Genomic DNA, 22,709 nt, shown 5'->3' on the forward strand with positions numbered 1-22,709 from the left:
AACCCATATAGGGTCTTGTAACTGAAGGTGGGAGGGGCACAAAACTATGATTTATTATCAGTAAATGTTTGTTTTGTATACCAATTTTACAAACCTATATATCTGGGATCACATAAAAATTTCTCAGACAAAAGAGGTCACAAATGGAACAATTTAAAGAAGTTCTGCTCTAGTGTACTTAAATCTCAGCATCTCTATCTCCAAGATAGTAGATAGAGCTCTGATGACATTCACTGGTTTGTGTAAACGAAGAGAATAAGTTTTCAAAAACTATTTTCAGTCAGAAAAAGCACTGACTTTTTGGGATCTAAACTAAACTGAGTAAAGTGGGTACCACTAACAGGTCATTCTTAAAATAAGATCAAAATGATAGTGTGGAAATTCTAAACAGCAGCAATCTTTGGAAACAGAATGAGAGAATTTCAGACCTGGAAGGGCCCATCTAAATCAAACAGGACCTGAATAATCATCCTGTCTACAACATCCACGGACAAATAGTTCTCTAACTCCATCTGAGGCCCTCCACTAATGGGAAACTCACTGTTTTCTGAAAAAGCTCATCATGCTTTTGGACCACTTTAATTGTTAAGATATTTTTCCTTATAATAAATCTTAAGTTTTCCTCTCTAACTCAAAGTGAAGGAATCTAATGCTAGAGATTAGAGTGCTAGTTGGAAATAATTTCTTTTATACTCATTATATATATATATATATATATATATATATATATGTAGTATTATTATATTATTTATTATTATTAGAGACAATGTTTGAACTCAAATCACCTGACTTGAAATCCATGCTCTTTTCTCTGAGCCACCCTACCTGTCTACCAACCTGTTGCTGATTCTGCTTTCTGGATCTCCAGAGAATGAGTCTAATTCGTCTTCGATGAGATACTCTTTCAGATATGTGAGGATAATTTGTCATGTTCTCCTTCAGTCTTCTTGTCTCCAATTTATCTATTTCCATTTTCAACTGACATGATTTTCAGGGCCTTAAGGTTCCTGGTGCCATTAATCATGATGGTGCCTTGTCAATCCAATCCAACAAATATTGTGCTTATTATGTGCTACTCACTGTGCTAAGAACTTTTGATACAATTAATGAAAAGACAGTTCTTGTCTTCAAGGAGCTTACAACCTAATGGGGAGGAAGACTTCAGACAGAAAGAGGGATGAAAGTAGGGAATAGAGTAGGGGAATACTATAGATTCTTGTTACAGGGGCATTTTGTTCCTTGAAGCTGAAACTAGGTAGAGCAGCACATACAGATGGTGTGAGCTCAAAAATCTAATTTCTGCCCTCTAGAAAAGAAGATATTGGGACGAATTTGATATTCTACTTTCTAGCCTTTCAATAAAAGGGGAGAGGCAGATGAGGGAGGTAGTCAATCAAGACTTGCAGTTAGCAGCATGGGGATGAGATTTGAGGTAATGATTTTGCCACAATATTCCAGATGTGATCTGATTAGAGTAATATCCCAGAAGACTATCAATTTTTTTCATGACACCATGCTTATTAATGGACAATGTACATCATGGCATAGATGACTGCCTTAATCTGGATTCTCTTACAAAGTCCTCAGAAGAAAGTGTTGTGTTTGATAGGATTTGAGATTTCAACTAATTTTTACAAGTGGTGAGACTGTAAAATTTCCTCTCCAGGGCACTAGAATAAATGGTATAATTTTGTTGAGATTGTTAAAGGACTATACTTGTAGGTAATATCAAATTAATTTACTGGGGAAAGATGTCCTTGTGCAGCAGTTCTTGTGTCAGCAGATTTGCTGTTGGAATTTAGAATCAGGAAAACTTGTTTGAATTTTTCCTCACATGCTTTTTTAGCTGTATTAAGCATGATAATCTTCTCTGATCTTCAGTTACCTCATCTATAAAATGGAAGAGTTTCTGGAAGAATTGTTTTATCTCTCTCTCTCTCTCTCTCTCTCTCTCTCTCTCTCTATATATCTCTGAAAGGATATTTTATACCAATTATACCTATTCCTAAAAGCAAATTAAGTTGTTCTCACAGACAACAACAATGGGAGAATCATACTAGTGGGTTGTTGTGAGTAATTGCACTAGAAAGACCCCTCTCTTCTCTCCTCACTCTCAGAATGCGGAGGGGACAAATAGCCAGCTGAATTTTAATCTAGTCTGCTAATAAAAGCAGAGATTGGTAGAGTAGCTTTAGAACCTCCCTTATACATGGAAGCATCACTGAAATATTTTTTAAATGATTGTCTTTTCTGTTTTAATTTTATTTAGTGTTATATACACCCCAGTGCTTAAAAATGAGAGAATTGTACTAAATGGAACCAAGGCTTCTTGTAGCCCTAAATCACTATGTTTGCTGTCTTTTTAAGCTATGGTATGTGATTTGAGTGGAATTCAAGAAATAAGAATCAGCAGAAGAGTCAGATCTTTGCTTTTTATTTTGATGGATTAAAATTATATGATCATCCAGTGAAGTTCTGATTATATGCTCCACTTAGTTGGTTAGCTATCTTTTCATAGATTCTAAAAATATGCCAAAATTAATATTCTTGATAGCATTTTTGCAGGCTGTAACATGGCATTATTGCTTTCTCTTTAGCAAGTATGTGATTTTAAGCATTATTCTCCTGGGAAGAAAGGATATTTTTTGAAAGAATAGCTTCGATGTGGTCATTTTCATTTAGGTTTATATTTAAGTGTTTCATCTTCACCAGATGCATCCAATTTTATCTCTTTGAATCTTATATTTTTTTGGGGGGGATAAAGAGTTCCTTGAAATATTTTACCATGAAATTCCTTGAAATATAGCTATATCTTTTTCTTTATTTCTTCCAAAAGTCAAAGAGTGGTGAAATGTTAAGAGTGATAGTTTATGTATAAATATGTATACATATATTGAATTTAACATATACTTTAACATATTTAACATGTATTGGACTATCTGCCATCTAGGGGAGGGGGTGGGGAAGGGAAGGGAAAAGTTGAAACTTTTTCTTTTTACTTCATTTCCTTTTCTTCTTCCTTTTATGCAAGGCACATGCTTTATCCACAGTTATATCCACAATAATTATATCCGCAAATAATATCCACAGTAAATTAGTTATTGTATTATTCCAATTGAATATTTACTAAATATGTAGATATTTCTTTTATATATATATATATAATTAACCTGTCCCTTTTACTCTCCTAAGTAAAAAAATGTAAATCTGAAAAATAAAGCCTTCAATATATATAACTACATAGTGTAGCAAAACAAATTCCCACATTAGCTATGTCTGAAAAAAATATATATCTCTTTCTACTTTTTTAAAAGTTTGTCACCTTTCTTTCTTTGCTTTATTGTTTTTGGATTGGAAAAGGTTCTTTAAAAAAAAGAAAATAGATATTGCCCTAAAGTATAAATTTTTTTTTGCCATACTATATTTGAAAATATTGAAAGAATGTTAATTATTGGATTTGACTAAGAACTGTGGCACATGAATTTTTCACCTCCTTTTCTTAATATAGTGTAAAGCACTGAAGAAGGCATTCAAAGAGAAAGTATAGAACTACCCTAGTTCACTAAGCAGTCATCTAGGACTTGGGAATGTGGAATTTGTCAAGTATATTCTAATAAATTTTCTGGTGTCAGCAAATATCAAAACTGAGGAGAAAATGTAAAGGTGAGATTATTTAGTAAATACACCATTCTACTTGAAATAAGTTGACAAAATATGCAACCAATCTTTTAAATTATAGCCTTTAGATTAAGTCTAAAAAAGCTTTGAAACTAGTGTATGAAGTGAAATACTGTCAGACAAAAAGTTGGTTTTAATAGGTGGAAGCATTTTGTCATGTCCTCTGGGTGCTAGAAAGAAGCATCCAGTTGGTTAGAATTGGGAAATTTCAGTAATTGTCAATCTAGAAAAATGTTCCAGCAAACTTCTGAAGAGGAAGCAGGGACTAGGGGTGTGGCGGAAAACAGAAGCTTTAGCTTTACAACTATGGCTTGTGTCTTCCCTCCCTCCATTTTGAGAAGATTCAAGAAAAATCTTGAGTATGTTGGACATCTCATTCTTTCATTAATGTTCTAGAGACAGCCCTGGATCATTTAATGACAATGTTTTCATTGGGAGTCAAGGGTAGACTATTATGCAGTTTCTCAGTTCCATGAAGAGTTCAACAAAGGGTCTACCTTATGCATAAGAGGAATTTTTTCAGTACCTCATGAATGGACTTATAGGAACCAGAATCTATGAGTTACTGCTTTTCCATGTGTTCTCTAAGCTTGAGTCCTCTTTCCTCTGTACTCTATGTATTTGTGGGAGGGTACATTACAGAATTTTGGGAGGATGATATGTTTTTAATTGTATCACCTTGACCAATAATCCTTTATAAAAACTACTTAAGTTTGGCTGACTAAAATGATTTTTAACTGATAATTTGGAGGTAAAATACACTAGAGGAGGCTTGAGCTGGTGACATTAAAGAATCTTTTTGATGTTTCAAGAGTACCACTATTGAGTGGGAGAGAAATATAGATTTTCTTTGAGACCCAAGAGTTATGAGAGTAGATAAGGATCCTTAAAGCTTAATATGGGTCACGTGGGATTTTTACAAGATTGAGAAAGAAGTATATTATCATGCTACATACTTCACTTAAGCAAAATAGAACTAGATGTGGATCCTGTAATATCAGGAAAATTAAAAGTGATTCTCTCTTGTACATAGGAAGGGCAGACTAGATCATTTTTGAAATTAGTACAATTTAGTCATATCTTAATTTGGGGAAGTATTGTTAATAGCAGCAACAAAAGGAACCAAAACTTAAAATATGTTGGGAAATTTTATATGGGTTGTCAAGCCTTAGGATTTTTTAAATAACAGAATTTAGGAAATGAAAGTTTGATTAAATTATGATCTATAAGAATTAAATTGAAATTTAGTCACGAATCTACTTAATTTTTGCCAAGGTTTTATATTTCTAGAAATCTTGCTCTTTTCTTACCTAAATATATGTGGAAATATTAGTAATTGCTGATTAAGCATATCTGTAACTTAGTATTTTAATAAAGAGTTGATTTTTTTAAAGTAAAGATATAATTGATTAATTTACACATTGATCTATGATCTATAAGTCTTACTTATTTCTGAGGAAATCCTAGCTGATGGATCCAAACAATAATAAACCAGGGCAACTTTGTGAATTGAAGACCTGAAACCTAGGAGGCACTGTAAATCATAGGATTAGCCATGTTAACATCCCCGGTTATAAAATGATGAAATAGGACATTTGTGTGCTCTTGACCAAGTCATAGCTTTTCAAGACTGTCACTTTATTCAAATGTAAAATGAGAACGTTGGACTAATCCTCTCTAAAATTCTAATTATATTTTGAGTAGTGTTTGGAATTCCATTTTGTCTGTTTCTTTGGCAAGGAAAAACCTTATTTAAGTAAGAAGGAACTTTTTAGGAGGGAGAGAACTCTTTGAACTGATGCTTCTGACAGGTGGCCATTAGCAACTAATGGTGGGTTTGTTAATTACTATTGGAAAAGAAAAGCTAAGGGTGCTTAAGAGTTCAGTAGCTTCTAAGCAGCCACCCTGAAGACTGGTTTAGAAAAAAGTGATTAGTGTTATTATGAAATGCAAATTGCAGCATGTGGTATCAACACATTATTTATTACAAATGAGAAAATACATAGTGTAGCTAAATATGTCCAATTTAATTATAGGCATGGCAAAACTCCAGTCCTAATAGGAAAACTAATGCTAAAGCTAGAAAAGTCAGGTTTGGTTTGAAAAATGCATTTTTAGGTATTCTGTTTCATTTCTTTCACAAGAGGCTATTCTCTGATTATTATTCAATTCATCTAGAAGTGACTCTATCTCTTAAGATATAATTCTACCTCATTTTTTATTAAAAAAAACTTTATTATCTTTTGTTTTATCACTGCAGTCATTTTCCCTAAACCACCTCATTCTTTGGACAAAGAATAAATAACATTTAGAAAAAGACCAAGTGACACAATAATTACTTCTGAAATTTTATAGCCCATATTCCACATTTGTAAACTAGTCCCAATATTTTTACTGAGAAAAGAAAGATATGATTTCAGTATTGAGATTTTGTTTTTTTTAAATCTTGTCTTTTTTTTTCTCGAATTCTTCGCACTAATTTTATTCTTGACTTAAGTTTAAAAAATTATTATTCTCTCAGTTCTTTAGGCAACTCTTTAAGACTTTAACTTACAGAGGGAGTGCTGCTCTTCACTGGTAGATGCAATTGCCTTACTTGTTGGTTCCTCATACCAATAAAATCATAGTCCAGTCTGCGTACTTATTCCAATTGCATTTCCTATTATATCCTTTTTGGTGGAAATTAAATTCTCACTCTAGTCTTTTCCATCATAAGTATTTATAATCCTAGGTCATCATAAATTCACGGTTGAATGACACCTCAAAGATAATATAGTTTAACCTTTGTATTTTACAGATGAAGAAACTAAAGTACCAAGAAGTTAAGTGACTGGAGATTATACCTTCAAGTGGAATCTCAAGTAAGCATCTGAGACAAGATTTAAATCCTGACTCTTCCTGACTCTAAATTCAGTGTGTTATCTGTTTTGTATTATTGTCATATGAATTTTAAAAATCACAAGTATTTGATAGCAGTAATTCAGTTTTTGTTCTCATTTATTCTTTCACCGAATCAGTACCACAACTAGGGTGGTGCCCTCAGAGATTTGCCCCAGAGCTGGGGTAGTGCTCCTTCTCTTCTGAAAGCTGTCCTCTACTCAGAAGATACCCAGAGACTCTAATAGAGTCCAGTCTAACAGAGACCCAGAGGGTCAGTCCAAAGATTGTGTGTGTATGTGTGTATATATATATAAACATATCAGGTCAATAAACATTTCTATCCTATGGCTGGAAATAAGAAAAAGAACTCTGATCTCAAGGGGATTCCCCTCTACTGGGGGAAGATAACCCAAAAGGGGAGAAGGGGTGCCATGTCTGTGGAGCCAAAGCCAAGCAGAGAAGCTGACAGTAAATGAAGTTAGCTGGAAAAGTTTCAGAGTATTTATAAAAGGAGGTCTTGGGTATAGGTCGTTGATCTATCTTCACAGCTTTTAGCACCCCAGGTGGCAGATAAGTGTATGGTATCCTAGACCAATTTCTACCTGAGGTAAGATTAAAAAAGTATAAAGAGCATTCTCTCTGTGTCTCTGTCTCTGTTTCTCCCCTCCTCCCTCATCTACCTAGATCTCCTTTTATTTGGAATTCCCAGGATTTGTGGAACACTGTTTCAATCACATAAATAGGAATACTTTAGCATCCCATGCCCTCCAGAGACAGGGGCAACACTATCCAGGTGAGGATAATTCTTCCCTATGCCACAGGGATGAAATAGCACAGCTTTTGGGGAACAAGCTCTTGGCTGGGAAGCAATAAACCCTTAGAAACCCTTTTGCTTCCAGGATATAAAGAATGACATTTCAGGGACTTTAACTGTAAGGGAAACAGGGGATTCAGTTATTCTAGGATAAAGGATATACTTCTAGGAAGAGTAATAGCATAGCTACAAGGTAGCCCTGAGATGAGTAATAGGCTGAGAAACCTTTCCTCAGATCCCCTCAATCTTAACCATCTTACCCCACTCAACTTAATTTTTTTCCATGTTCAAGAATTTCTAGTTAGATAGATGGATAGCTAAATAGAAAGATGAATAGATAGGTTGATAAAATATATGAAGCATTTATCATATAAAGATATAAATATAAGAAAACAAAAGTTTTTGTTTTCAAGGATCTTACTTTTTAATTGAGGTGGAAGTTTCTCCAGGATATCAAAGCAACTGACCATAAAGAGGAAAATAAGTTTAGAGAGTGAGTTACTTGTGTCTCTACCTCAGTTAATCTAAGTGGCCTCCTTCATCAAGCTGGTTCTTCTTTTTTTTGTTTTTGTTTTTGGTTTTTTTGGGTGAATTCTGTCGAATTGACATAATTAAACATCGTGGTTTAATTACAAAACAAAATTAAGGAATCTAAATGTTGTAATATAGTTAACATGATAGGGAATCAAATCCTTTTTTTTTTTTTTTTTTGAGACCACTGCTTTTTCTTAATTTAACAGCTTATAATGTTATAAGCTGTTAAATTAAGTTAAATTAAGAAAAAGCAGTGGTCTCAAAAAATTATTTATTTATTAAGCATATGTCTTCCTTATTCATCATACCTTCACTTAGCATTCTTGATTGCTATTTCCTATCTACTAGCTTTTTATGGAATAAAGTTTCCCCTATGATTTGAAATTACACCTTCAAGTGGGACCATTCTCCTAAATTACTTTTTAAATACATTTCTAATTTAGCTTGACCTGCCTGGAGTTTCTCTAATCTTTCTGGCATCTTACCAACTGTCATTATCTGTAAACTCAATTAATTTAATGTTTATGCTTTCTTCTAGGTTATTATTAACAAAGATGTTCACTGAGAGTCATCTGAGTCACCCTACTGGATATCAGTTTATATCCATGAAGGACATGGTCCAAATATAACAACCTAAGCCTGGATTTTAGGCTATGGACAACTGGTTTTTATCACATTAAGCAGCTAATAAATTAGGAGCTGGTATGTAATTGTTTTTAATAGCTCTATAATTCCATTCCATAACTTCAGGACATTGTAACACTACTCCTTAAAGTTGTGTGGGAGAGAAAACTCTCCAAGTAAGCTCTTTGCAAGAGAGGGGGAGCCAAATTCTCCTAACTCCATCTAAATACATCACAAGTTCCCTGTGCATTTCATTTGGGGTTAGACAGTGAGATATGAAATCCAAATCATTAAACAAGAAAATAAATTTGGTGTCCTACTGGCAATAGTTTATATACAGAGCAAGGTTGATATATATCAGTTGAACTCTAATAACAAAATATCTTATTTCTTCTTTTTTTTTTTTATTCATTCATTCATTTATTTGCATTTTTCTCTCAATTACATGTAAAAAATTTTAAATATTTATTTTTAAAATTTTTGAGTTCCAAATTCTTTCCTTCTTTCCCTCCCTTCCTTTCACCCTCCCTAAAAGGCAAACAATTTGATAAAGATTATATATGTAAAGTCATGCAAAAGTTATTTTCATATTAACCATATTGCAAAAGAAACCAGATTGTCCCCTCTCCTAAAAACCAAGAAAAAATGTAAAAAGTATGCTTCAATCAACTTCATCAGTTCTTTCTCTAAAAGGGGATAATATTTTTCATCATAAATCCTTAAGATTTGTCTTGGATCATTGTATTGCTGAGAATAGCCAAGTTATTCACAATTAATTATAATACAGTATTGTTATTACTGTGTACAAAGTTTTCATGGTTCTGCTCACTTCACTTTGGATCAATTCTTATAAATCTTTCTAGGTTTGTCTGAAACCATTTTGTTCATCATTTATTTATTCATTCATTTATTTATTGCTGAGGCAATTAGGGTCAAGTGATTTGCCCAGGATCACATAGCCAGGAAGTGTTAAGTGTCTGAGACCTGATTTGAACTCAGGTCCTCTTGACTTGAGGACTTCATTCTATCCATTGCTCCACCTAGCTGCTTCAACAGTATACTATCTTAACATATATCACAATTTGTTCAGTCAATTGATAGACATACCCTCAATTTCTAATTCTTGCCCACCACTAAAAGAACTGCTATAAATATTTTCTAATCGCTTTCTCTTTTGAGTTCTGCTCTTTACTGGCTGTGGGCTGAAAGCTCTCAATTGTTGTTGCAGATAATGCAGAAGCCTCCAAGACCTCAGTCCCAGTTTCCTAAGTTTTGGCCCGAAAATTATTTCACTCTGACCTTTGATGGCTCTGATGCTTCAGAATATAATTTGAGGTGTTGTTTTAAAGTTGTTTGGATGAAAATTTGGGAGCGTTCAGGAGAGTTCCCATTTCTATTTAACCATCTTCTATTCCTTCTGAATTTCTGTGGAAATGTCTGTGTTTGAAATTTGTGATGGTATTAATATTCCTACTCTCTGAAAAATTCTGTCAAGATGCTGGAACTGATGTAGTTCTTTTTTTAAAATATGTTTGAGACTCATTGGTAGAAACTTATTTATTCATTCATACTGGGAAAAGCAATTTGAAGTATTATGTCCAATAGGAAGTAACATCATTTTTATATATGAAAAAGAATACAAAAATGAAATGTTGGTATTTTGTTTAAGGGAAACGATGTATAAAAATTCTCTAGGGCTCATTCTACTCCCCCACCATTCTTACCAACAATCTTGACTAGGCTCTGTAAATATACTGGCTTTCAAAGATGCTAGACCCAATATGATATAATTCTATGAAGAAACAAACAAACCTCAATTAATTTGCTACATATGCTTTTATAATGAAGCTCATTAAATTGTGAGTTCCTTGAGATCAGGAGACTTTTTTTTTTTTTTTTTGCCTTTCTTTGGAACTTAGCACAGTACCTGGTACATTGTAAGAGCTTGCTGACTCCCCTTCTGTAGAACATCTCAATGGGAATAATTATATATAGTAAACTTAATTACTATTCTCCATCATCAAGGCATGCTGGAAAGAAACTGAACTGGGAATAAAAAAAATTGGGTTTCTTGTCCTGCTTTTGCCACTAATCAACTGTGTGAACTTGAGAAATAACAATCTTTATGAGTGTGAAGTTCACTTCTAAGGTCTTTTTCAACTTAAAAGTCTAAAATTTATTAACTTTTAATTTATTGAAATTATATTATTTATATTTATGTTACTATGTGAGTTATACATTTTCAATGTCTATTGATGTTACATACAGGTATTAAAACCTTTTTCTGTTTGCCATTTATTCAACCACTGTTCATGAGCCTATATTTTTCTTCTCTGAATCTTTTTTAACTCCCAGACCAGCCAGGATCAATCACATGACATTCCATTAATGTAAAAAGACATTTATGTAAAACAGAATGCAAAGTAAATAAGGAACTAAAATCAAGCAGCAGGCAAATATTCTATTAGCCATTTCTACCCATACAGCAGGGGCCAGGTGTTAAAAATCATTAGAGAGAGCAACCTTTGTCCCTGGATACCTCTGGCCAAGTTTGCACAGCACAATACAAATCCTGGGAGAATGTTGACTTGTAGCAAGTGGACAGTCACTAAAATCTTGAGGAAGTCCTCTCACTATTAGTCAGGTCATCAGTTAACAAGCACTTATTCAATGCTCCCTATGTAACAAGCTCTGAGAATACAAATCCAATGAGAAATATGGTTCTTATCTTCAAAGTTTGTATCTAATGGGGGAAGACAGAACATACAAAGAACCTGAAAAAGGGAGCAGGATAAGGAGAGGAAGGAGAACTGGTGGGAAGCCCAGAGAAAGCCTCTAGAAAGGAATAAGACTTGGCTGGCCTGGTGACAACCCCCCCCCCCCTTAAATGAATGTTATGGAAGTAGTTATCCAAAAACAAAACAAAACAAACAAACAAACAAACAAAAAAACCAGAGGGTTGGAGGGTACTTCTAATGTGTGCATTTCAGGGCTGGAGTGAGTTTGAGGAAGAAGAGATTTCTGGAGTATGGTAGAAGTCAAGAGTGTAGCCTGAAGAGGAATGTATCATCCAGTCAATACTGAACCTGAGCTCAAGAGACAACTGCCATTTTCTTCTTCTAGAATATGTTTACATTCCCTTTCGTAAGAGACTACACCCAGATGCTTATGAGGGTATCACAAATACTCTGTCTCACTAGAGTCACCTTTGACTACGTGTGACTACGTGACTCCACTGTACTTCCCTGGTAGGAGGTGACATTTCCTTTTCTTTTTTTATTATTACTCTGAAATACTACATATATTTATTAAAAACTTTAAATGAGTTGAAAAATATGTAGCTTTTTTTAAGACACAGATTTAGCATTGAGAATTTAAATCAGCTTTGTCAATGAATTAATAAAAACAGTTCATTTTAAAATTACAATGATTGGCAGCTTAATAAATGTTCAGTTCTTCTAATCCTTTCCTGGGACCTTAGTAACAATCATATTCAAAACCTCATCAATCCAGACCTGACAAAATGTTATAATTAAATCATGACCAGAGATTAACATTTGAGATGACAGTTGCATTTCTGATTTGGTGAATCTTAAATGGGATCTGATATGGATGCCAATGGGCAGCAGGATAATGCAGTGGGTGGAGCACTGTGTCTGGAGTCAGGAATGTCCGAGTTTAAATCTGGCCTCAGACACTCACTGGCTTCTGTGACCCTGGGCAAGTCGATTAGTCCTGTTTCCCTCAGTTTCCCCATTTATAAAATGATCTGGAGAAGGACAAAACATTCCAGCATCTCTGCCAAGAAAATCCCAAATGGGATCATGAAGAGTCAGACATCACTGAAATGACTGAACAACAACAATATATTAATACAGGTCAAAAATCAACATATATAATAATTTGGAATAGAAGGGAGGGTGCAAATCAGGAAAGGATAAAGGGGTAAATGTGGGGAGAGTCTAGGGAAACAAAAGTAGGAGTTCTACATCCAAGCAAGGGTATTTAGTGGTTTTTTTTTTTTTTTTCCTGCTTGATTCTAAAAGGCTTTTTATTGTCTGAAACAATTGGGGTTAAGTCACTTGCCCAGGGTTTAGGAAGTGTTAAGTGTCTGAGACAAGATTTGAATTCTGGTCCTCCTAACTTCAGGGCTGGCACTCTATCCACTACACCACTAGGAGGCTTTCTTAAGGAAATAAGTTATCAGGACTGGTTTGAATGAAAAGAAATAGCCAACCACTTGACCAGTAGTCAATGAATTAAAAAAAAAAAAAAACACCTAGAGAATCTCAGAAGATAACTAGAAATAATGAAAAAATGTTTGCATTCTAGGTATGTTTTATAATTTTAGAAAAAGCATTCTAAGATCTACCATTTTCATAACCTACTTCTCAAGTCAATGATTTTCTTAACCATAATTTCCATATACTTATACTCTCCAAATAAGCCACGGAAATGGAAAAACAAAAACAAAAACTAAAGATGAAAGCAGCTTATGGCTACAATTCTGAGATATGTCCAACTTTTTTATTTTTATTTATTTTTTTAAAAAGGACATATTTATTTATTTATTTTAAAATAACTTTTTATTGACAGAACCCATGCCAGGGTAATTTTTTACAACATTATCCCTTGCACTCACTTCTGTTCTGATTTTTCCCCTCCCTCCCCCCACCCTCTCCTCCAGATGGCAAGCAGTCCTATACATGTTAAATAGGTTACAGTAGATCTTGGATACAATATATGTGTGCAGAACCGAACAGTTCTCTTGTTGCTCAGGGAGAATTGGATTTAGAAGGTATAAATAACTCAGGAAGAAAAACAAAAATGCAAGCAGTTTACATTCATTTCCTAGTGTTCTTTCTTTGGGTGTAGCTGCTTCTGTCCATCCTTGATGAATTGAAACTGTTAGATCTTGTCTTTGTTGAAGAAATCCACTTCCATCAGAATATATCCTTATACAGTATCGTTGTTGATGTATATAATGATCTCCTGGTTCTGCTCATTTCGCTCAGCATCAGTTCATGTAAATCTCGCCAATCCTCTCTGTATTCGTCCTGCTGGTCATTTCTTACAGAACAATGATATTCCATAACATTCATATACCACAATTTACTCAACCATTCTCCAATTGATGGGCATCCATTCATTTTCCAGTTTCTGGCCACTACAAACAGGGCTGCCACAAACATTTTGGGACATACAGGTCCCTTTCCCTTTTTTAGTTCTCCTTGGGGTATAAGCCCAGTAGAAACACTGCTGGATCAAAGGGTTTGCACAGTTTGATAACTTTTTGGGCATAGTTCCAAATCACTTTCCAGAATGGCTGGATGTATTCACAATTCCACCAACAATGTATCAGTGTCCCAGTTTTCCCACATCCCCTCCAATATTCCGCATTATCTTTCCCTGTCATTCTGGCCAATCTGACAAGTGTGTAGTGGTATCTCAGAGTTGTCTTAATTTGCATTTCTCTGAGTGATTTTGTCCAACCTTTTTAAGAAAGGGTTCTTCTCTGTTCCTTCCTCTAAAAATCTTATCAATAGTTCTTTTATGGCTGATGTAGATATATGAACTATTTGTCAGATAGATAGATTATTGTTTAAAAACTAAGTTCTAGTTAATGTTTTTAGTATGAAGAGAACATTTAGTCAATTCATTCATTGTGTTTCTGTGTAGCCTTTTACTCTTACATCTTCTAAATGAAAATGTCAGTATAAATTAGAACAGCTAATTTGTAAATGCTACCAGACCTGCTGTTCTCATAAATTAGAACAGTTAGTTTATAAGTGCTACCAGAACTACTGTACCCTTGAATAAGAACAGAAATTGTTAAATGATGGAATATGAGATTGAAAAATTTTCTTCTCTATTTTTTGAAAACAGAAATAGATTTAATGGAATAGTAAGCAGTTTTAAAGTACCTAGTCAGTCTACTAGGTACTGGGGACATAAATACAAAGAATGAAACAATTCTTGTTCTCAGTGTTTTTTATTTGAATGATCTCTGACTGTAACTCTTAAGTTATAATTGTTTCTCTGGCTAAAATGAAGTAGATGGACTTAGATTAATTTCTTAGGGACTCTTAGAATAACTTTGTCTTTTAAAATTTTAGTAAGGAAACCAAATCTTACACATATAACTCATTGTGATATGAAAGTGACTTTTGTTGTCAATGGCTATTACAGATGCAGGTTCAAACATTCTGGAAAAGTTTCCCATATGGTCTCAGCATCTAAGTGTGTTGATCATCTAAGGAACAACCTAACTTACTTTGTTGAGACTTGTCAACAATTGGCTAAAGTTTTGTGATGAGTGTTTTGGCAAAAAGAGATTCACCAAAGACTGATTGAATTCTTAGTGAATTTTTAAAATTTTTATTTTTTAGTCATATCTGGCTATTTGTTACTCTTTTTGGGGTTTTGTTGGCAGAGATACTGGAGTGATTTGCCATTTTCTTCTCCAGCTCATTTTACGGATGAGGAAACTGAGGCAAATAGGATTAAATTACTTGCCCAGAGTCATACAGCTAGTAAGTGTGAGTCTAGATTTGAACTTAGGAAAGTGAATCTTCTTGCAGACAGAGCACTCCTTCCCCTATGATACCTAGCTGCCCAAAGAGACAAATAAAATAATATTTGTAAAGTGCTTAGGATAGGGCCTGGCACATAGTAGGGACTTTAAAATGTTATTCCCTTTCTACCCTCCCCAAAAGGACAATAGCATGTGAATGATAATTGGCACTAAGAACAGAATCATATATCCCTGAAAAAGAAAAAAATTCGAAATCAGAGTATGCAAACAGATGACAAGGACAAAGTGTTTTCTGAAACATTATGTCATTTTGTCAGAAAACTATTCATCTTGTTTCCATGCAACTTTAGGACCACATACCTGAGAGTTATTCAATAGATTCTTTAGACTGTTGTTTCACCTGCCTTACGACTAATTGTTGAAAAAAAAAAAAGGCACTTAAGGCAGTTACTTTGAGATACTTCCTTATTCCTTTTCACATAGGACATTAAGCCCTGACTTTTCTAGAAGCTAGAAGGAGGACTTTTCTTTTATTTCTTCCCTGTTTCAAGGGCCAGCTGTACATCTCCCCACATTGTCCTAATCTCCCCTCTATAGTTTTATTGAGGATGGGGGGGAAGGGGTAAGCACATACGTGCTTCTTGACCCTTCAAATTCCCATTGTGTAGTGTCATGTAAACACTCTTAAAACTTTGATATGCTTGAACTGAGATACCAGAACACTTGGGAGTGCTGGAGATGGAGAGGGAATGTGCCTTCCTATGCTATAAAAAACAAAGCAAAACAAAACATTTTAATCCCTCTCAAATGAAAAAAATTAGGGAGTTGGACTAGGTGATCTCAAAAGTATTTTCTAGGGACCTTTTTTCTCCTCCCTCAACTTTTATTTATTTAACCCTCTCTTCTATGCCCTTTCTTCTTCATTCATGGGTACTCTGGAGGATGATTACTTCAGGTCCAGGGTTCTTAGCTAATTAGTATTCCAAAGACTATAGTTTTTAAGTTCCAATCTATGCCATTAGTATTTATGGTCAATCAGTTGATGCAATTAGCTTAAAGCAAAGGCATTTATGGGATAGATAGGAGGTGATGAAGTGGATAAAATGCCAGGCCTGGAGTCATCCTTGAGTTCAGATCTTACTTCAGATACTTACTAGCTATGTGACCCTGAGCAAGTCACTTAACCCTGTTTATCTGAATTTCTTCTTCTGTAAAATGAGCAAGAGAAAGAAATGGCAATCCACTCTAGTATCTTTGACAAGAAAACCTTAAATGGGGTCACAAGAATAGTCAGACATGATTGAAAAATACAAAAATGCATTTATGGAAAGGGCAGTAAAATTAGTATCTAGAAAATATTCTGTAATAATAAATTAATGGACTCAAAAGCATATCTTCTTAAATGTAAGGTATCCACTTCTACAATTTCATAAAACATTAGTGGGAAGAGTGGACATAACCATAGAATATTCTTGTAATAAGCACTTAAATGCTAGTTGATTGTTGACTAACTAATAGAGAAAGAAAAAGTGACCAAGACTACTGCAGATTCCCATTGGTTTTATTGTGTTCTTATGCCAATCTTCTGGGTGCAATATATCTGCTGGACAAGTCACTCTGTTGGTCAACTTGGGTCTGTTCATCTTCATAGTTTTACTCAGATTTTTAGTCCTCTCTGTTGTACTTAAGAGTTTCTTTATGGGTGAATTTTGCTGGAAGACAGCATAAATGGGTGGTGAGGAGGAGAGAAAAAAATCCTCTCCCTCCTTTCTATGCTGGAAAACATGCAAGGGAAGAAGCAGAGTAATTTTCTCTCAAAAACTTGGTTCTTGGGGCAGCTAGATGGCACAGTGGATAGAACACAGCCCTGAAATCAAGAGGACTTGAGTTCAAATCTGAACTCAAACACTTAATACTTCCTAGCTGTGTGACTCTGGGCAAGTCACTTAACCCCAATTGCCTCAGCAAACAAACAAACAAACAAAACAAAACAAAAAACAAACAAACAAAAAAACTTGGTTCTTCCTCCATATTGAACTCTTCTCAACTGGTTGGGATGATTCATAAAACTGATTGCTAGAGATGATTCCTTTAAGAATTCAATGTTTATATAAAACTGACAAGCTTGCTTTAAAATATCATTCTTTTAAAACATTTTAAACAAAAAAATGGGATTATTTGTGGAATCGTAAATCTTTTCTATAAGAAGGGGTAGTGCTACATTGTAGTGATGTCAAATTTTAAAAAATCACCCCTGAAGTTCATACTGACTTGAAAAACCAACCAACCAATCAATAAACATTTATTAAGTACCTATTATGTGCTAGGCATTGTAACATATATGGCACTGGAATTAAAAGGGATTAGGAAAAGGCTTCCTATTGAAGATGGGCTTTTAGTTGGTACTTAAATGGAAATCAGGGAGGTCAGCAATGAACATGAAAGAGAGAAAGCAATCCAGATTTAGGGGCAGTCAGATAGAATGCCGACAATTGAATTGAGATATGGACTATCTTTTTTTGGCTGAGGCAATTGGGGTTACATAGCTAGGAAGTGTTAAGTGTCTAAGGCTGGATGTGAATTCAGGCTTTCCTGACTTCAGTGCTGGTGCTCTATCCACTGCGCCTTCTAGGATATGGACTATCTTGTTCCTAGAACATCCAGAAGGTCAGTTTTTACTGGATTGAAGATTATGTGTTGGACAGTAAGATGTGAGAAGACTGGAAAAGTCGGAGGGGGTACGTTATGAAGAGTTTTGAATGCCAAATAAAGTATTTTGTATTTGCTTTTGGAAGCAACAGAAAACTACTGTACTATATTAGATGGGGTAAGGGTGGGGAATCACAATAAAGATCCATGGAGTTTACTGAGGAGGGAGGAAGTTTTTGCTGTTATTTAAAAAATATATATTCTTTATCCTTTATTCTTGAAAAGGATCATGACATTAGGGAAGTGATGCCATGACATTAAAGTGAATTGAGTGAGTGAAGGCTGTGCAAAGTCACCATCTTCACTTTCTCCTCCAGAACCCTCTGGCTCTACTGGCAAGATATTGGAGGAGGGGGTAAATATATACTTTTAAAAAATCACATTAGTAGTGAGTGGAGGCTGCATTGGAGCGATTGGAGTCTTCAGTCAGGAAGACCTACTGGTAGGCTATTTCAGAGTCCAAGTGTGAGGTGGAAAGGGCCTCCACCAAAATTGGGGAGTGTCAGAGAGAGCAGAAAATGTATAGGAGAGATGATGTGAAGGTGAAATGGACAGGCCCTGGCAACAGCTTGGATGGGAAGGATGAGTGATAAGGAGGTATCCAGGATGCTTTCTACTTTCTAGCCTCAGGGATGGGGAGGATCTATTGTTATTATTCTTTTTTCAAAGGGAAAGTGAGGCAAAGTTGCACAATATATCATCCCCATTCTCTTTTCCATAGTCATCAAAGGCCTGCATCAAGACAAAAATCAAGATGACTGGCCATGGGCTGGGAGGCACCAGATGGCCTTTGTGTCTTTGAAATCTGACCAAGCTCTCCAGGTTCTGCTTCTGTGACCTTCGCGGCATTGGAACAAATTGTTCTCATTCACCTTTTCCACTGGAGGAAGTCTTCACATGCTTGGGGTAAACATCTCCCTAACTCAGTGACAGGTTTGACATCCGTCAGTTACCATCAACCTGGTTTAGGCCATCCACCAAGATAGTTTGACTGGGGTCAATGCACATGCTACAGTTTGTGAGAATTGATTGATAGGTGCATGCCAAAAATGGATGAGCAGCTCTGAAAAGGGTTGGACAAGCCCTCATACCAGAGGTTCCAGCCCTCTCTAAACACCTCATACATATTTTCCTCTGCAGTAATAGGGAAAGTAGAAGCGTCAGGGAGAGTTTAGGGGAAATGATGAGTTCTGTTTTAGACAAACTGAGCTTCAGAAGTCTACTGAAGATTTAGTTAGAGATGTCTAAAAGGCAGTTGGAGATGCAAGATTGGAGGTCAGCAGAGAAATTGGAGCAGGAAAAGTAGATTTGAGAATCATCAGCATTAAGATGATAATTAACTCCCTAGACATTGATAAGACTGCCAAAAAAGTAGTATGGAGTCAAGAGAAGAGGAATCAGTACAGAGCTCTGAGGACACCTACCTTGAGAGAGAGTGATCTGAAGGAGGTTATAGTAAAAGAGATAGAGAAGGAAAGTTTAGATAAGAAGGAGGAAAATCAAGAGAGAGGACTGTCCTGAAAACATTGAAGGAAGACAGATCAAAGAGGAGAATGATTAATCATAAATGAGCATTATATTGTATTGTATTCTCATCAACTTTGTTAAACATTTACCCAGTTCATCTGAATCTAATTGAGGCAGTACTGGAGTTCAAATAGGCTTTGAGGTGACACTTCTGCCCCAGTGAGACTTCAGTAAAAATAAAGGTCTGAAAAAGATAAAAAGAACATTGAAAGCTAAAAGGGAAAACCTTCCCATTCAAAAAAGACGTTCCTTATCCTAGAAAGGGGAATTGAAGGCCCAACAAAGAGGAAAGTATGTGTTTATCCCCAGCTTCAGAAAACCACAGAGGTGAAATGAGGATACTGTGGTGAGGCGTAGTGCCAGTCCTTGAGATGGGGAGGAAGTAAAAGAAAATCCCTCACCCTATCCCAGATAAGATCAAGGTCCTGAATGTGGAGACGATTAAGGAAGTGTCTCATAACAGCTACCCCAAAGGCCCTTTTTTGCTACAACTGGTTAGAGCATTTGGGTGATGAAAAAATGGGCTAAAGGATATAAGGAAGGTGTTTCTTAACTGCTTATCAAATAGTCAGCTAGAGGATGAATGAGCCTCCAGGGCATAGACTATTCACTCCTAGACACTCTTCTATCTAAGATAACCAAAAAGTGGAGAAGAGGTGAAAATGACTGAATTGAAACTAGATACCCCAAGGCCACATGAGGTGGCTTATTGAAGTATGGGACTTTTTGGCTAAAAAGAATTCATTCAAAAAGCTAAGGGTTGTTGTTGTACTATGAGAGCTACAGCTATGAGAGCCCAGAACTTCCCAACTCAGCCTGAAGGTAGGAAGAAGGCAATGGCTCCCCACTGAAGAGCAAGTCCAGGAGACAATGGGATTGACTTGTCCAGCAGAGATGTTGTGACCTCAGAGGAGCATAGGGGCTGAGCAATCAGTCCAGCTTAGTTTTTAGTCCCACTGGAGTTTGGTGGGGAGCCAGCACAGCCACTGACCCGCTTGATGCAGCTCAGCAGCGGATGGCCCATCTATAGTAAGACACTACACACTAAAAACTCCAGCTGGGCTGCCCACTGAAGAACCAGCTGAACAATAAAGCAAAGTGTAGTGAACTTCATGAAGACTCTTTCCAGAGAGAAAGAACATTGGAACCCTACATTGTCTTGACCATATGTTTCTTACATGTATGTCAAGTACCATTGCATTTTAAGTTCCTTTTTTTTTTACTCTCTCTTGGACATTTGGGTATGTTTGTGGCAGAATGTGGCCCTGATATGCCATTTAAGCAAAAGAATTTGCTAAAGAATTAAGTCTACTACTTGCTCAAGGGGAAGCACACCAGTGAGGGCTTGTGTATCAGCATCTAGGAGAATTTTCACCTCAAACTTAGCGCTAGTCCTTAAACAAAATAATAGCTATCCCTCTGAGGACCCAAGCTGCCAGGTGCTGGGTGACTTTTGCCAGTGATTACACTAGGGATATGTTACACTATTATAAATAGCTTCCCTTTAAAAAAGAAAGTATGTAATAAATTCAGTCTGTTATTTTCAAAGTTGTCCTACTTATCTGTTTCCTTTTGAATTTCCTTCTGTTCTGTGAATTTAAAAAATGCTTTGGTGACCCTCTTTTTTTTTTTTTTTTTAAAGTTTATTTCTGGACTCAAGTTTTCCACAAGAGTTCACTTCCCAATAAAAACAAAAACAGAATCCTTGTAATAAAGAAGCATAATCAACAAAAATAAATCCATACATGTCTTAAAATATATGTTTCATCATGCACCTTGAGTCTATCACCCTTCTGTGGTTAGCATGTTTTATGATTCTTCATGGTTGGTTGTTGGATTGATCAGAGTTCTTAAGTTTTTCAAAATTGTTTTACTTCACAATGTTATTATTGCAGTTAAATTGTTCTACTGCTTTTGTTCATTTCACTCTGCATTACTTTATACAGCTCTTCTGAGATTTATCTGAAATAGGATCTTATGGCATAATTACATATATGCTATATTATTATATATATATCCTATAATTTGTTTAACCATAAACTAACTGATGGGCACCCCCTTTTGTATCTAGTTCTTTGCCACTAGAAAGAGAAAGACTATATATAGTTTTGTGGATATTAATCTTTTTTCTTTCTTTGATCTCTTTGTGGTATAAGCCTTATAGTGGTATCAAAGGGTCAAAGTGTAAGCATACTTTACATAGTTTATTACTGACTTTTGGACCATAGTTCCAAATTGCTTTCCAGATGGCTGGATCAATTTATAGCTCCATCAACAATTTATCAGTGTGACTGAATTCACTGGTTCCTCCAACAATTGTAATTTTCTATTGTTGTCATCTTTGTCAATTTGATCTACATGAGGTAGAACACAGAATTGCTTTAATATGCATTTATTTAATTATTAATGCTTTGGTACATTTTTTTTTTTCACATGGCTGTTGATTCCTTGAATTTCTTCCTCTGACAAAAAATCTTTTCATACCCTTTGAAAATTTTTCTATTGGAAAATATTAACTTGTTTTTTAAGAGCCCTTGGGACTGATTGATTCTTCAATCAGAAAATAGCTAACCATCCTATAATTACATCAAATTGCTCCTAAATAAACAACTAAATGTAAATAATTTTAAAAAATTGCTAGTAAGAAGCTACTTCTCTACTAACCTCAGAGATCAAGATGGTAAAAATAACTCAATTCAACAAACATACACCTTTGTGTGTGTGTGTGTGTGTGTGTGTGTGTGTGTGTATTTATGTGTATATACATCTCTCTCTCCATATATATAAATATGTACACATATACATATGATGCCAATTAATAGCAACTAGTATTTATATTGCATTTTAGGGTTTGCAAAGTGAATTATACTTTAACTCATATGATCCTCACTTTGATCTAGATAGGTAGGTGCTATTATCCCTTTCTTATAGATGAGAAAATTGAGACAAACAAGTTAGGTGACTTGAGCAGAGTAAGTATCTGAGGGAGGATTCAAATTCATGTCTTCTTGATTCCAAGGCCTGAAATCTAACCACTGTAACATCTAGCTGCCTTTATCTATATGTGTCTACCTGTATGCATATATATTTAGATATAGGTTCATATATATGTGTATGAATACATGTGTGTGTTCACAGATATAATCTACTTAGCTTGTAAGTATTTAACTATCAAGTAAAGAGAAGAATACATGTTGCAATATCAAAGACATTAATAATATTTTTGGAGGATGACCTTCTTGTGCCTTTTGCTGTTCCTGAAGCTTCACAGTAGGTCTCAATCTCAACAGACAGTCTGAGGAAAGGCCCTTCCAGGCAGTACTTCTCCCATATATTATTTTTATTCCTAAATTCTGGATCTTCCCCAGGAATGTTTAGACTATCATCTAACTGGTCTACAAGACTTTG

The 22,709-nt window shown here is 35.3% G+C and overlaps 1 protein-coding gene across 1 annotated transcript in view; it reads left to right on the forward strand.

Moving 5' to 3' along the window:
* Positions 1-3,418: 3,418 nt before the first annotated feature.
* The window catches only part of LOC100920054 (hyaluronidase-4-like), a 38,646-nt gene continuing 19,355 nt past the window's right edge, over positions 3,419-22,709 (forward strand). Inside the window, exons 1-3 of the mRNA XM_031938950.1 lie at positions 3,419-3,663; positions 6,476-6,539; positions 8,445-8,608. The gene's annotated coding sequence lies outside the window, so the exon portion shown is untranslated. The remainder of the gene's footprint in view (positions 3,664-6,475; positions 6,540-8,444; positions 8,609-22,709) is intronic.

The sequence above is a fragment of the Sarcophilus harrisii genome, chromosome 5 (assembly GCF_902635505.1).
Source record: "Sarcophilus harrisii chromosome 5, mSarHar1.11, whole genome shotgun sequence".
NCBI lineage: Eukaryota > Metazoa > Chordata > Mammalia > Dasyuromorphia > Dasyuridae > Sarcophilus > Sarcophilus harrisii.